Here is a 16869-nt window from a genome sequence, read left to right as displayed (position 1 = left end):
GGAATCTTTATTTCAAGAGTCCTGAGATAGTCTGCAAAGCGAGCAAATTGCTTATCCTGCTCCTCTTTGCGGAGTTTTTGAGAATAATGCATCTTGGCTTTGTATTCCTCAACCTTAGTTGCTACAGGTTTATTTCCAACAGATGTGGTTAGAGAAGCCTTTTTAGAGGGGTTGCCATCAGCACTTGTGTGTGTCTGATCCCTCACTGGCATTTGAATGCCAGGGTTAGAAGCTTGATTGGCATTGGACGCCAACTTCTTACCTATTTTTGGCGTTTGAACGCCAAAACTGAGCCTCCATTGGCCATTTGACGCCAACTCCTTGCCTGTTTCTGGCGTTTGAACGCCAGAACTGAGCATGGGTTGGGCATTTAGCGCCAGCTCTTCACACTTTTCTGGCGTTTGAGCGCCAGAATCACTCCTCTCTGGGCTCTTACTATCCTCAGAGGGATTTTGGGTAGCAGTTTGTTCATTTCTTGGTTTCCTGCTGCCTTGAAGTGAGGTATTTAATGTTTTTTCACTTCTTAATTGAACTGCTTGGCACTCTTCTATTATTTGTTTTGATAACTGCTGTTCTGTTTGCTTCAACTGTACCTCCATATTCATATTAGCCATTCTTGTATCTTGTAGTATTTCCTTGAATTTGGCCAGCTGTTTTGTTAGAAAATCTAATTGCTGATTGAATTCAGTAATTTGTTCTGCAGGATTGAGTTCAGCAGTTACTGTTTTAGCCTCTTCTTTCATGGAAGATGCACTACTTAGGTACAAATGCTGATTTCTGGCAACTGTATCAATGAGCTCTTGAGCTTCTTGATAAACCCCAATTTTGTGGTTTATCTTGTGCTTAATTTGGGGGATTTTATCAACTTTTCTCACATTTATTCAATGAAATAGCATGGTTTTGCAATTCTCCCTTGATTTGTGTTTAAGTGTGAAAACATGCTTTTTAGGCCCTAAAATTGGTGATTTTAATTCACTTTAATATCATTCGATGCCTTGATATGTTTGTTGAGTGATTTCAGGTTCATAAGGAAAGTATTGGATGGAAGAAGTGAGGAGAAAAGCATGCAAAGTGGGAGAACTTATGAAGAAATGAAGGAACCGTAAAGCTGTCAAGCCTGACCTCTTCGCATTCAAACGACCATAACTTGAGCTACAAAGGTCCAAATGAGGCGGTAATAGTTGCGTTGGAAATCTAACATCCGGGGCTTCGAAATGATATAAAATTTGCCATATGTTGTTTCATGTACAGGGGCATGCACGCGCCATGTACGCGTGCGCGCCGATTGAGCATGTGGTCCACTAAAAAGAAATCGTGGCCAGCGATTTCTAGCTCATTTTGGGCCCAATCCAACTCATTTCTGATGCTATTGAACCCAAGGATTGAGGGGGGAATGAACCAAGTAGTCATAGTTTAGTTTTCATCATGTTTTAGGGTAGAATCTAGATAGAGAGACTCTCTCCTCTCTCTAGATTTAGGATAGAAATTAGGGTAAAATTAGGTTAATCACTCTAAAATTTCTCTTTCAATTCTTGTTTTGATTTCAACTCTCTTTACATTTTAATGTTCTATTGTCTTAATCTTCTTAGTTTTTCTTGTTAATTTCTTGTTTTGCTCTCTTTTATGTTGATGAACATTGTTGGATCTAATTTTCTTTTAATGCAATTTCATGTTTCTATGCTTCTTTTATGTTGATCTTGCTTGCTATTATTGATTTCTTGCTTGTGGTAGTCATGGGTTTCTTTTAATTCTTGCATTTTATGATGTTTACTTTTCTTGCACACTAAGTGTTTGTTAAAAAGCTTTCACTAGTTTTTGAGTAGTTTTCTTGACTCTTGGCCTAGGCTAAGGGAATTGAGTGACCTTAAGTCATTGGGTCTCATTGAATTGGTGATTTGAGAACCCTTGGTGATCAATTTGATACTCATTGACGCCAACCCACTACTAATCTAATTAGTAGGTAGGTTGGGACTTATGGGTTGATGTGATCAAAGCCATTTGACGTACTTCAAGTCTAGGAGTAGATATTACGTACTTAAGACTTTTGGAAGTAGACTTAATGAGCTTGGTTCCTCATAATTATCAATATATGGTTTGTAGACAAGGATGGTGATCTCAATTACCCTTGTCTAGCCAAGAGTACTTTCCTTTATTTTATTAGTTCATTGTTCATTTACCTTTCTTGCCATTTATGTTTTCCTGTCAAATATCAAATCAAACCCCTTGCATCCTCATAGCTAATAATTAAACACTTCATTGTAATTCCTTGAGAGACGACCCGGAGTTCAAATACTCTGGTTAATTTTCATTTGGGGTTTGTACTTGTGACAACTCAAATTTTTGATGTGAGGATTCTTTGTTGCTTTAGAACTATACTTGCAACGAGAATTCATTAGATAAATTCTAAACCGTCAAGAGTTCGTTCATCAAAATGGCGCCATTGCCGGGGAGTTGCAATAGTGTTATATTATTGGCTATTATGAATATGTGAATATGTTTGCCTTTTGTTTGTTCGTTAGTTTTTGTTAGGTTTAGGACTTTGTTCTCAATTTTGTTAGTTTTTGTTTTTATTTTCTTCTATGAATTCTCACCGCTTTGGCTGAGTTTGGTTCAAATTATGTTGTAGGAAATGGGAGCTACAATGAGGATGTGCATCAAGGATGGAACAATCAAAGATGGGAGGAGTCTCAAGGGATTGATCAACCTTCTTGGCAACAACAACCTCCGGATTCTTATGGTTATAATTCTAATCCTAATGCATATCAATCTAATGGATGTGGTGACCCTTATTGTGATTGTCAACAATCACCACCATATGCCTATGAACCACCTCCTCAACATAATTTTACACCACCTTACTCACAAGCCCTTTTTCACCAAACACCTCCATATAACCCCAACCCATATCCACCATACCAACCACCTTGTGAACCATATGAACCATATAAAGAACCACCCCAATTCCACCACCAATACCCTCAAGAACTACCACCTCCATATTATCACCAAGATGAATCACCTCCCATGTATGATAACTTTCAACCACATAATGAATTTTCCTTTCCACCACAACCCTCCATGGAAGAATACCCATATCCATCCCTCCAAGAGCCAATGGATCATCTCAAGGAAGAAATGGATCAACTTCAAGCAATAATCCGTCAAAAGGAGCAAGAGGAAGCTCAAAAGAATTATGAAGCTATCGAGGCTAACCTTGCCAAAATTAAAGCCAACTTGGACTCATGGGACTCATGCAACAAGAAAAGCATCTCCACGGATGAATGTGAGAAATCATCCGATGAAAGGAGCATGAAGGAGTGATGAGCGGATAATTTATACGCTTTTTGACATTGTTTTTAGTAGGATCTAGTTACTTTTAGGGATGTTTTCATTAGTTTTTATGTTAAATTCACATTTCTGGACTTTACTATGAGTTTGTGTGTTTTTCTGTGATTTCAGGTATTTTCTGGCTGAAATTGAGGGACTTGAGCAGAAATCAGATTCAGAGGTTGAAAAAGGACTGCTGATGCTGTTGGATTCTGACCTCCCTGCACTCAAAGTGGATTTTCTGGAGCTACAGAACTCGAAATGGCACGCTTCTAATTGCGTTGGAAAGTAGACATCCAGGGCTTTCCAGAAATATATAATAGTCCATACTTTGGCCAAGAATAGATGACGTAAACTGGCGTTCAATGCCAGCTTTCTGCCCAAATCTGGCGTCCAGCGCCAGAAAAGGATCCAAAACCAGAGTTGAACGCCCAAATTGGCACAAAAACTGGCGTTCAACTCCAAGAAGGACCTCTACACGTGCAACACTCAAGTTCAGCCTAAGCACACACCAAGTGGGCCCCGGAAGTGGATTTATGCATCAATTACTTACTTCTGTAAACCCTAGTAGCTAGTTTATTATAAATAGGACCTCTTACTATTGTATTAGACATCCTGGATTTTATTTTGATCCTGTGATCACGTTTTAGGGGCTGGCCATCTCGGCCATGCCTGGACCTTTCACTTATGTATTTTCAACGGTAGAGTTTCTACACTCCATAGATTAAGGTGTGGAGCTCTGCTGTTCCTCAAAGATTAATGCAAAGTACTACTGTTCTCTATTCAATTCATCTTATTTTGCTTCTAAGATATCCATTCGTACCCAAGAACATGATGAAGGTGATGATTATGTGACGCTCATCATCATTATCCCTTATGAACGCGTGCCTGACAAACACTTCCGTTCTACATGCAACAAGCTAGAATGAATATCTCTTAGATCTCTTAATCGGAATCTTCGTGGTGTAAGCTAGAATGATGGCGGCATTCAAGAGAATCCGGAAAGTCTAAACCTTGTCTGTGGTATTCCGAGTAGGATTCAATGATTTAATGACTGTGACGAGCTTCAAACTCGCGAGTGCTGGGCGTTAGTGACAGACGCAAAAGGAGGGTGAATCCTATTCCAGCATGATCGAGAACCGACAGATGATTAGCCGTGCTGTGACAGAGCATGTGAGCATATTTTTCACTGAGAGGAGGGGATGTAGCCACTGACAACGGTGATGCCCTTGCATAAAGCCAGCCATGGAAAGGAGTAAGACTGATTGGATGAAGATAGCAGGAAAGCAGAGGTTCAGAGGAACGATTGCATCTCCATACGCTTATCTGAAATTCTCACCAGTGAATTACATAAGTATTTCTATCCCTATTTTATTAGTTAAATTCGAAAACTCCATAACTGTTTTATATCTGCCTAACTGAGATTTGCAAGGTGACCATAGCTTGCTTCATACCAACAATCTCCGTGGGATTCGACCCTTACTCACGTAAGGTATTACTTGGACGACCCAGTGCACTTGCTGGTTAGTTGTATCGAAGTTGTGAACCATGGTATGGGCACCATGTTCTTGGCGCCATTGCCAGGGGAAGAAAGAGCCATGAATTTTACATAATTAAAATGTAATCACGATTACGCGTACCAAGTTGCTCACGTTGCCAGGGATTGTTCGAGCATGGACATCACAATTTCGTGCACCAAGTTTTTGGCGCCGTTGCCGGGGATTGTTCGAGTTTGGACAACTGACGGTTCATCTTGTTGCTCAGATTAGGTAATTTTCTTTTTGTTTTCTTTTCAAAAATTTTTCAAAAATCTTTCAAAATTTTCTCACCTGTTTTCGAAAAAAAAAAATTTACTAAAAATAATGTTTTCAAAAATAAATTATTCTATGGCTTCAAAAATTTTTAAGAATGAATTCTAGTGTTTCATGAAGCATGTTGAAGCCTATCTGGCTGTAAAGCCATACCTAAACTGCTTTGGGATTGGCTAATCACCTCAGTGGAGTAATGCCCAATCCTTCTGGATAGGGTATGTCAGGCTTGTCATGTCTGAATTACACTCATATTTTTATTAAAGCTTGGCTGGCTATTAAGCCATGCCTGACCCTTTGATTGGAGCTTTAAGACTAACATGACAAGATTCCTGGAATTCATATTAAAGATTTTGAATTCCTTATCTTTGTTTTTCAAATAATTTTCGAAAAAAAAAAATTTAGAAAATCATAAAAATCAAAAAAATATTTTTGTGTTCTTTTTTGAGTCTTGAGTCATGTTATAAGTTTGGTGTCAATTGCATGTGCATCTTGCATTTTTTCGAAAATTTCATGCATTCATGGTGTTCTTCATGATCTTCAAGTTGTTCTTGGTAAGTCTTCTTGTTTGATCTTTGCATTTGCATGTTTTGTGTCTTTTCTTGTTTTTCATATGCATTCTTGAATTCTTAGTGCGTAAGCATTAAAGAATTCTAAGTTTGGTGTCTTGCATGTTTTCTTTGCATTAAAAATTTTTCAAAATTGTGTCTATGATGTTCATCTTGACATTCAAAGTATTCTTGGTGTTCATCTTGACATTCATAGCATTCTTGCATGCATTCATTGTTTTGATCCATAACTTTCATGCATTGCATCATTTTTCCTATTTTTCTCTCTCATCATAAAAATTCAAAAATCAAAAAAATATCTTTCCCTTTTTCTCTCATCAAATTCGAAAATTGGATTGACTTTTTCAAAAAAATTTTAAAATCAAGTTGTTTCTTATGAGTCAAATCAAATTTTCAATTTGAAAATCTTATCTTTTTCAAAATCCTTTTCAAAAATCAAATCTTTTTCAAATTTCTTAGTTATTTTCGAAAATTCCAAAAATATTTTTCTTATTTTTATATCAAATTTTCGAAAATAACATAATCAATTAATGTTTTGATTCAAAAATTTCAAGTTTGTTAATTACTTGTTAAGAAAGATTCAAACATTAAGTTCTAGAATCATATCTTGTGATTTCTTATGAATCAAGTCATTAATTGTGATTTTAAAAATCAAATCTTTTTCAAAAACTAATTTCTATCATATCTTTTCAAAAATATCTTCTCATCATATCTTTTTCAAAAATTTGATTTCAAAATATCTTTTCTAACTTCCTAACTTCCTATCTTTTCAAAATTGATTTTCAAAATTTGTTTCAACTAACTAACTAACTTTTTGTTTGTTTCTTACCTTTTTCAAAACCACCTAACTAACTCTCTCTCTCTCTCTCTAATTTTCGAAAATATCCCCCCCTTTTTCAAAATTTCTTTTTAATTAACTAATTAATTTAAATTGTGATTTTTATTTTCGAAAAAACCACTAACCTTTTACAAAAACTATTTTCAAAAATCACTAACTCTTTTTCAAAAATTATTTTCGAAATTCCCCTCTCTCATCTTATTCTATTTATTTATTCATCTACTAACATCTCTCCCTCACCCACCAAAAATCCAAACCCTCTCTCTCTCTTTCTGAGTTCAGATTTTTCTCTTCTTCTTTTCTTCTACTAACAATAAGGAACCTCTTTACTGTGACATAGAGGATTCCTCTTCTTTTCTTTTTCTCTCCTCTTTCTTATGAGCAGGGACAGAGAAAAAGGCATTCTTGTTGAAGCTGATCCAGAACCTGAAAGGACTCTGAAGAGGAAATTAAGAGAAGCTAAATTACAACAATCTAGAGACAACTTGATTGAAAATTTTGAACAAGTAAAGGAGATGGCAGCCGAACCCAACAACAATGCAAGGAGAATGCTTGGTAACTTTACTGCACCAAATTCCAATTTACATGGAAGAAGCATCTCCATTCTTGCCATTGGAGCAAACAACTTTGAGTTGAAACCTCAATTAGTTTTTCTAATGCAGCAGAACTGCAAGTTTCATGGACTTCCATCTAAAGATCCTTTTCGGTTCTTAACTGAATTCTTGCAGATATGTGATACTGTTAAGACTAATGGAGTAGATCCTGAAGTCTACAGGCTCATGCTTTTCCCTTTTGCTGTAAGAGACAGAGCTAGAGTATGGTTGGACTCTCAACCTAAGGATAGCCTGAACTCTTGGGATAAGCTGGTCACGGCTTTCTTAGCCAAGTTCTTTCCTCCTCAAAAGCTGAGCAAGCTTAGAGTGGATGTTCAAACCTTCAGACAGAAAGAAGGTGAATCCCTTTATGAAGCTTGGGAGAGATACAAAGGACTGACCAAAAAGTGTCCTTCTGACATGCTTTCAGAATGGACCATCCTGGATATATTCTATGATGGTCTGTCTGAGTTATCTAAGATGTCATTGGATACCTCTGCAGGTGGATCCATTCACCTAAAGAAAATGCCTGCAGAAGTGGTGCACGAATTATGAATCACACTTTTCACAACTCGTACCACTGACCAGCAAGTGCACTGGGTCGTCCAAGTAATACCTCACGTGAGTAAGGGTCGAATCCCACGGAGATTGTTGGTTTGAAGCAATCTATGGTTATCTTGTAAATATTAGTCAGGAAGTCAATTATGTTTATCAGTTGAATTGCAAATAAACAATAGAGCATGGATTAAAGGTTACTTGTTATGCAGTAATGGAGAATATGTTGGAGTTTTGGAGATGCTTTGTCTTCTGAATCTCTGCTTTCCTCTGTCTTCTTGTTCATGCACGCACGTCCTCCTATGGCAAGCTGTGTGTTGGTGGATCACCGTTGTCAATGGCTACCTTCCATCCTTCCAGTGAAAACTACACTCACGCGCTCTGTCACAGCACGGCTAATCACCGGTTGGTTCTCGATCCGGTTGGAATAGGATTTACTATCCTTTTGCGTCTGTCACTAACGCCCAACCTTCAGGAGTTTGAAGCTCGTCACAGTCATTCAATCCTTGAATCCTACTCGGAATACCACAGACAAGGTTTAGACTTTCCGGATTCTCATGAATGCCGCCATCAGTTCTAGCTTATACCACGGAGATTCTGATTAAGGAATCTAAGAGATACTCATTCAATCGTATATAGAACGGAGGTGGTTGTCAGGCACACGTTCATGATTTGAGGAAGGTGATGAGTGTCACAGATCATCACCTCCATCACAGTTAAGCGCGAATGAACATCTTAGATAGGAACAAGCGTGTTTGAATGGAAAACAGAAATACTTGCATTAATTCATCGAGACACAGCAGAGCTCCTCACCCCCAACAATGGGGTTTAGAGACTCATGCCGTCAGAGAATACAAAGTTTAGGTCTAAAATGTCATGAGATACAAAATAAGTCTCTAAAAGTTGTTTAAATACTAAACTAGTAGCCTAGGTTTACAAAAAATGAGTAGACTATGATGGATGATGCAGAGATCCACTTCTGGGGCCCACTTGGTGTGTGCTGGGCTGAGACTTAAGTAATTCACGTGCAGAGGCCATTTGTGGAGTTGAACGCCAGTATTTATGCCAGTTTGGGCGTTCAACTCCAGTTTTTGATCCTTTTCTGGCGCTGGACGCCAGAATCGGGCAGAGAACTGGCGTTGAACGCCAGTTTACATCGTCTATTCTTGTGCAAAGTATGGACTATTATATATTTCTGGAAAGCCCTAGATGTCTACGTTCCAACGCAATTGGAAGCATGCCATTTCGAGTTTTGTAGCTCCAGAAAATCCACTTTGAGTGCAGGGAGGTCAGAATCCAACAGCATCAGCAGTCCTTTTTCAGCCTGAATCAGATTTTTGCTCAGCTCCTTCAATTTCAGTCAGAAAAGTACCTGAAATTACAGAAAAACACACAACTCATAGTAAAGTCCAGAAATATGAATTTTTCCTAAAAAACTAATGAAAATAGACTAAAAACTAACTAAAACATACTCAAAACTATATGAAATTAACCCCAAAAAGCGTATAAAATATCCGCTCATCACAACACCAAACTTAAACTGTTGCTTGTCCTCAAGCAAATAGATAAATAAAATAGAAGACTAATAGGTTGAGAAGCAATAATATCTCAGAGTTTTTGATTGAAGCTCAGATTCTAATTAGATGAGCGGGACTAGTAGCTTTTTGCTTCTGAACAGTTTTGGCATCTCACTTTATCCATTGAAGCTCAGAGTGATTGGCATCTATAGGAACTTAGAATTCAGATAGTGTTATTGATTCTCTTAGTTCAGTGTGATGATTCTTGAACACATCTATTTTATGAGTCTTGGCCGTGGCCCTAAGCACTTTGTTTTCCAGTATTACCACCGGATACATAAATGCCACAGACACATAATTGGGTGAACCTTTTAGATTGTGACTCAGCTTTGCTAAAGTCCCCAATTAGAGGTGTCCAGAGTTCTTAAGCACACTCTTATTTTTGCCTTGGACCTTGACTTTAACCGCTCAGTCTCAAGTTTTCGCTTGACACCTTCACGCCACAAGCACATGGTTAGGGACAGCTTGGTTTAGCCGCTTAGACCAGGATTTTATTCCTTTAGGCCCTCCTATCCACTGATGCTCAAAGCCTTGGGATCCCTTTTATTTGCCCTTGCCTTTTGTTTTTAAGGGTTATTGGCTTTTTGCTCTTGCCTCTTGGTTTTAAGAGCTTTTGGCTTTTTCTGCTTGCTTTTTCTTTTTCTCTTTTTTTTTCTGCAAGCTTTGTTCTTTGCTGCTTTTTCTTGCTTCAAGAATCATTTTTATGATTTTTCAGATTATCAATAACATGTCTCATGTTCATCATTCTTTCAAGAGCCAACATATTTAACAGTCTTAAACAACAAATTCAAAAGACATATGCACTGTTCAAGCATTCATTCAGAAGACAGAAAGCATTGCCACCACATTTAACTAATTAGAATTTCTCTTATTAAAACTCGAAATTTTATTGCCTCTTATTCAAAAGATCTACTACTTTATTCATGTTTGCTGATGATGAGAAAAATAAACTATAGCTTAATTGGAGATAAAATTAAAATAGATACTAATTACTACTATATGACTCCTAAGGTAAACTTCTATAAGAACACTGTCACAGAATTAAGGTAGAAATTGGAAATTAACAACCTTTATTCTGGGGCACGGGGGTTCCTCTGATCCTTGGGGTGCTTGGTCCTACAAGAGAAGACTTTTGGCGCTTCAATTCCCTTAAGTCACGCCCCTGCTCCTCTTGTTCTTTAAACATATAGGTCAACATTTGACTGTGTTCCTTCTGTTCTTTTATTATTTTCTCCATAGCTTCCCGTATCTTGGTAACGGACGTCTCAAGATACTCCCAGTATTCAGATTGAGGGATCTCTGGGAAGAATTCCTGTGCTCTCTTCTTGATGGGATCCTCCTGTGCTTGTTGTTTTTCCATTGATGCTTTGGTGATTGGCTTTTCAATTAGGATATATTCAGTTATTCCCATCCTTACTCCAGCGTCCTTGCAGAGCAGAGAAATCACGCTCGGATAAGCCAACCTGGCCTCTTTAGAATTTTTGTTAGCAATTTTGTAGAGTTCAGTTGAAATCAACTGATGAACCTCCACTTCCTTTCCCATCATGATGCAATGGATCATCACTGCTCTTTTAACTGTGACTTCAGAACGGTTGCTAGTAGGCAACAGAGAACGCCCAATGAAGTCCAGCCATCCTCTGGCAACTGGTTTGAGATCCTCTCTCTTGAGTTGATTTGGGACACCCTTTGTGTTGGTGGTCCACTGGCTCCAGGGATACATATGTCCTCTAGAATCTTATCCAAGTCAATGTCTACTCTCATCATCCTCCTGTTGAAGGAGTCTGGATCATCCTTTAGCTGAGGTAGCTTTAAGATCTCTCTGATCTTGTCAGGGGTGGTATGAACAATCTTTCCTCTGACCATGGTCCGAAATTCATAGAAGGCAGTTCCAGATAGTTTTTGCTTGTCAGTCTGCCACATATTAGCATAGAACTCCTGGACCATGTTCCTTCCTACTTTCGTTTCAGGATTAGCTAGGACTTCCCAGTTCCTGATTCGAATTTGCTCCTGGATCTCCGGATATTCATCTTCTTTCAGATCGAATCTAACATCCGGGATCACTGATCTCAGACCCATTACTTTAAGATAATGGTCTGAATGTTCTTTAGATAAAAACTTCCCTTGATTCCAAAGTGGTTTTGGAACGCTCTCTTTCTTGCCTCTTGGAATGGGTTGTTTTCCTTTAGGAGCCATGATCTTAGTGATCTCGGATAAACACACCAAACTTAGAGGTTTGCTTGTCCTCAAGCAAAAGAAGAGAAAGGAGAGGGATAGAAGAAGAGCTAGGTGCAATTGTTGATGGAGGAGGAGGGAGGCCGAACCCAAATTTAAAGGGATGGGGGGGTGCGTTTTCGAAAAATTGGAAAAGATAAGATAGAAGATATAGTTTAATTTTGAAAAGATATGATAGATTTTTGAAAAAGATAAATCTGAATTTTGAAAAAGATAATATGGAGATTTGAAAAAGATATGGATTAGTTGAAAAGATTTTTGAGTGAAAAAGATAGATTTGTTTTCAGAAAAGTTTTGAAAAGAGTTTGGATTGAATTTGGAAAGAGGGATTTTTAGAGATTAAGGATTTTAGAAATCAGGGTTCTTAACATGTTCATGCAAAAATCATGCATTGAAACATAAAATTTGAAATTAAAATGGAAATACGTGTGGAAAAATGAATTTGGCTCCTCCCTGCTGTCCTGGCGTTCGAACGCCCAAACACTGCCTGTTTTGGGCGTTCAGCGCCCAAATGCTGCTCTCCTGGGCGTTCAACGCCCAGCTGCTGCCATTACTGGCGTTCAACGCCCAGTGGGTGCTCCTTTCTGGCGTTGAACGCCCAGCTGCTACCATCACTGGCGTTCAGTGCCCAGTGGATGCCCATTTTGGGCGTCGAACGCCCAAAATGCACTTTTACTGGCATTTTCTTGCCAGTGAGATCTTTTTCTCTGTTTTGTGTGCCGAGGTCTTCTGTAAATGATTATTTACCTTGTTGTCAATGAACTCTATATAAACAAATAAAAATAAAAATAGGAATAGGGCAAAATGCTTAGAGGATTGTTGCCCCATGGCTGGGTTGCCTCCCAGCAAGCGCTTCTTTATTGTCTTTAGCTGGACCTTGCTGAGCTTTTAATCTAGCTTCAGCCTTGAGCATTCTTGCTCAATGTTGCCTTCAAGATAATGCTTGATTCTCTGTCCATTGACAATGAACTTCTTATCAGAATCAATATCTTGAAGCTCCACATAACCATATGGTGACACACTTGTAATCACGTATGGTCCCCTCCACCGGGATTTCAGTTTCCCAGGGAATAGCCTGAGTCTAGAATTAAACAACAGGACCTTCTGTCCTGGTTCAAAGATTCTAGATGACAGCTTTCTGTCATGCCATTTTTTTGATTTTTCTTTATAAAGCTTGGCATTTTCGAAAGCTGTGAATCTGAATTCCTCTAGCTCATTTAGCTGGAGCAATCGTTTTTCTCCTGCTAATTTGGCATCAAAGTTTAGGAATCTGGTTGCCCAGTAGGCCTTATGTTCCAGTTCCACGGGCAGGTGACATGCCTTACCATACACGAGTTGGTATGGAGATGTCCCTATGGGGGTCTTGAATGCTGTCCTGTAAGCCCACAGAGCATCATCTAGGCTCCGTGCCCAATCCTTTCTACGGGTATTTACTGTCTGTTCCAGGATTCTCTTTAATTCTCTGTTAGAGACTTCAGCTTGCCCATTGGTTTGTGGATGATATGGAGTGGCCACCTTGTGGCGAATTCCATACCGAACCATGGCAGAGTAAAGCTGTTTATTGCAGAAGTGAGTGCCCCCATCACTGATTAGTACTCTAGGGACACCAAACCTGCTAAAGATATGTTTCTGGAGGAACTTCAGCACTGTTTTAGTATCATTGGTGGGTGTGGCAATAGCCTCAACCCATTTTGATACATAGTCAACTGCCACCAGAATATAAGTGTTTGAGTATGATGGTGGGAAAGGTCCCATGAAATCAATTCCCCATACGTCAAACAACTCAATTTCCAAGATTCCTTGTTGAGGCATGGCGTAACCATGAGGCAGATTACCAGCTCTTTGGCAACTGTCACAATTACGTACAAACTCTCGGGAATCTTTATAGAGTGTGGGCCAATAGAAGCCACATTGGAGGACCTTGGTGGCTGTTCGCTCACCTCCAAAATGGCCTCCATATTGTGATCCATGGCAATGCCATAGGATCCTCTGTGCTTCTTCTCTAGGCACACACCTACGGATTATTCCGTCTGCACATCTCTTAAAGAGATAGGGTTCATCCCACAAGTAATACTTTGCATCAGTGATTAATTTCTTCTTTTGTATCCTGTTGTACTCCTTGGGTATGAACCTTGCAACTTTATAGTTTGCAATATCGGCAAACCATGGTGCTTCCTGAATGGCAAATAGATGCTCATCAGGAAACGTCTAAGAGATCTCAAGAAAGGGGAGGGACGTCCCTTCCACTGGCTCTATCCGGGACAGATGGTCAGCCACTTGGTTCTCTGTCCCTTTTCTGTCTCTTATTTCTATATCAAACTCTTGCAGAAGCAATACCCATCTGATGAGCCTGGGTTTTGAATCCTGCTTTGTGAGTAGATATTTAAGAGCAGCATGGTCAGTATACACAATCACTTTTGATCCTACTAAGTATGATCTGAACTTGTCAATGGCATAAACCACTGCAAGTAATTCTTTTTCTGTGGTTGTGTAATTTTTCTGGGCATCATTTAGAACGCGACTGGCATAATAAATGACATGCAGAAGCTTGTCATGCCTCTGTCCCAATACTGAACCAATGGCATGATCACTGGCATCACACATTAGCTCAAATGGCAACGTCCAGTCTGGTGCAGAAATGACTGGTGCTGTGACCAGCTTAGCTTTCAGCGTTTCAAACGCCTGCAGGCACTCTGTGTCAAACACAAATGGCGTGTCAGCAGCTAGCAGATTGCTTAGAGGTTTTGCGATTTTTGAAAAATCCTTTATAAACCTTCTATAGAATCCTGCATGCCCCAGAAAGCTTCTGATTGCCTTAACATTGGCAGGTGGTGGTAATTTTTCAATTACCTCTATTTTTGCTTGATCCACCTCTATTCCCTTGTTTGAGATTTTATGCCCAAGGACAATTCCTTCAGTCACCATGAAGTGACACTTTTCCCAGTTTAAAACTAGGTTGGTCTCTTGGCATCTTTTCAGAACAAGTTTCAGGTGATCAAGACAGGAGCTGAATGAGTTTCCATATACTGAGAAGTCATCCATGAAGACTTCCAGAAATTTTTCCACCATATCAGAGAAAATAGAGAGCATGCATCTCTGGAAGGTTGCAGGCGCATTACATAGCCTAAATGGCATCCTTCTATAAGCAAACACTCCGGATGGACATGTGAATGCTGTTTTCTCTTGATCCTGGGGATCTACTGCAATCTGGTTATAGCCTGAGTAGCCATCCAAAAAGCAGCAATAATCATGACCTGCTAGTCTTTCTAGCATCTGGTCTATGAATGGTAAAGGAAAATGATCCTTTCTGGTGGCTGTATTGAGCCTTCTGTAGTCAATACACATGCGCCACCCTGTAACTGTTCTCATAGGAACCAGTTCATTCTTTTCATTATGAATCACTGTCATGCCTCCCTTTTTTGGGACGACTTGGACAGGGCTCACCCAGGGGCTGTCAGAAATAGGATAAATAATCCCAGCCTCTAGTAATTTGGTGACCTCTTTCTGCACCACTTCTTTCATGGCTGGATTTAGCCGCCTCTGTGGTTGAACCACTGGTTTGGCATTATCCTCCAATAGGATTTTGTGCATGCATCTAGCTGGGCTTATGCCCTTAAGGTCACCTATGGACCACCCAAGAGCTGTCTTGTGTGTCCTTAGCACTTGAATAAGTGCTTCCTCTTCCTGTGAATTTAAAGCAGAGCTTATGATCACTGGAAAAGTGTCACCTTCTCCCAGAAATGCATATTTCAAGGATGGTGGTAATGACTTGAGCTCGGGTTTAGGAGGTTTTTCCTCTTTCAGAAGAAAGTTCAGAGACTCTTTCATGTCCTCTGAATCCTCCAAATCAGGATGAACATCTTTAAAGATGTCTTCCAACTCTGATTCGAGACTCTCAGCCATGTTGATCTCTTCTACCAAAGAGTCAATAAGATCAACTTTCATGCAGTCTGTCGATGTGTCTGGATGCTGCATGGCTTTGACAGCATTCAACTTGAACTCATCATCATTGACTCTCAGGGTTATTTCCCGCTGTTGGACGTCAATGAGGGATCGTCCAGTTGCTAGGAAGGGCCTTCCTAGAATGAGGGTAGCACTCTTGTGCTCCTCCATTTCCAGCACAACAAAGTCAGTGGGAAAGGCGAATGGCCCAACTCTGACAATCATGTCCTCAATCACGCCTGATGGGTATTTAGTGGAACCATCAGCAAGTTGGAGACATATCCGGATTGGTTTAACTTCTTCAGTTAAGCCAAGCTGCCTGATAGTGGATGCAGGTATTAGGTTGATGCTTGCCCCAAGATCGCATAAAGCTGTCTTGGTGCAATTACCTTCTAATGTGCATGGTATCAGAAAGCTCCCAGGGTCTTTGAGCTTTTCGGGAAAGCTCTTCAGAATGACTGCACTGCATTCTTCAGTGAGGAGAACTCTTTCTGTTTCTCTCCAATCCTTCTTATGACTCAAGATCTCTTTCATGAACTTGGCATAAGAAGGTATTTGCTCAAGTGCTTCTACAAATGGAATCTTTATTTCAAGAGTCCTGAGATAATCTGCCAAGCGAGCAAATTGCTTATCCTGCTCCTCTTTCCGGAGTTTTTGAGGATAAGGTATCTTGGCCTTATATTCTTCAACCTTAGTTGCTGCAGGTTTATTGCCTACAGAAGTGGTTGAAGAAGCCTTTTAGAGGGGTTGTCATCAGCGCTTGTGTGTGTCTGATCCCTCACTGGCAATTGAGTGCCAGAGTTAGAAGCTGGAGTGACATGAGAAGCCAACTCCTTGTCTGTTCCTGGCGTTTGAACGCCAGAATTGTGCCCATTTTGGGCGTTCAGCGCCAGATTCTGCCCATTTTAGGCGTTCAACGCCAGATCCTTGCCCATTTCTGGCGTTGAACGCCAGTCCTGCTTGGTTTCTGGCGTTGAACGCTAGTTTTGGCCATGGTCTGGGCGTTCAGCGCCAGCCTTCCACCAATTTTCTGGTGTTTTAGCGCCAGAATTATTTTTCCCTGGGCTCTTACTGTCCTCAGGTGAATTTTGGGTGGTTTGCTCATTTCTTAGCTTTTTGCTGCCTTGAGGTGGGGTATTTAATGTTTTCCCACTTCTTAGTTGAACTGCTTGACATTCTTCTGCTATTTGCCTTGACAGCTGCTGCTTTGTTTGCTTAAACTGTTCGTCCATATGTATATTAGCCATCCTTGTCTCTTGTAACCTGTCTTTAAATTCGGCTAGCTGCTTTGTTAGAAAGTCCAATTGCTGATTGAATTCAGCAGCTTGTTTTACAGGACTGAGTTCAGCAGTTACTGTTTTAACCTCTTCATTCATAGAAGGGTTGTTGCTTAGGTACAGATGCTGATTCCTGGCAACTGTATCAATG

The 16869-nt window shown here is 39.8% G+C and overlaps 1 non-coding gene and 1 pseudogene across 1 annotated transcript; one reads left to right on the top strand and one right to left on the bottom strand.

Annotated features, from left to right (window-relative positions):
- The window catches only part of LOC112770069 (uncharacterized), a 52113-nt pseudogene that overhangs the window by 18264 nt on the left and 16980 nt on the right, over positions 1 to 16869 (top strand).
- Positions 7454 to 7561, bottom strand: LOC112774771 (small nucleolar RNA R71). Its single transcript, XR_003189233.1, has one exon. It is a non-coding gene; the product is annotated as a small nucleolar RNA R71 (small nucleolar RNA).

Source organism: Arachis hypogaea, chromosome 18, assembly GCF_003086295.3.
Source record: "Arachis hypogaea cultivar Tifrunner chromosome 18, arahy.Tifrunner.gnm2.J5K5, whole genome shotgun sequence".
Taxonomy (NCBI): domain Eukaryota; kingdom Viridiplantae; phylum Streptophyta; class Magnoliopsida; order Fabales; family Fabaceae; genus Arachis; species Arachis hypogaea.
The sequence above is the reverse complement of the archived record's forward strand: the minus strand, read 5'-3'. Positions and strand labels throughout refer to the sequence as shown.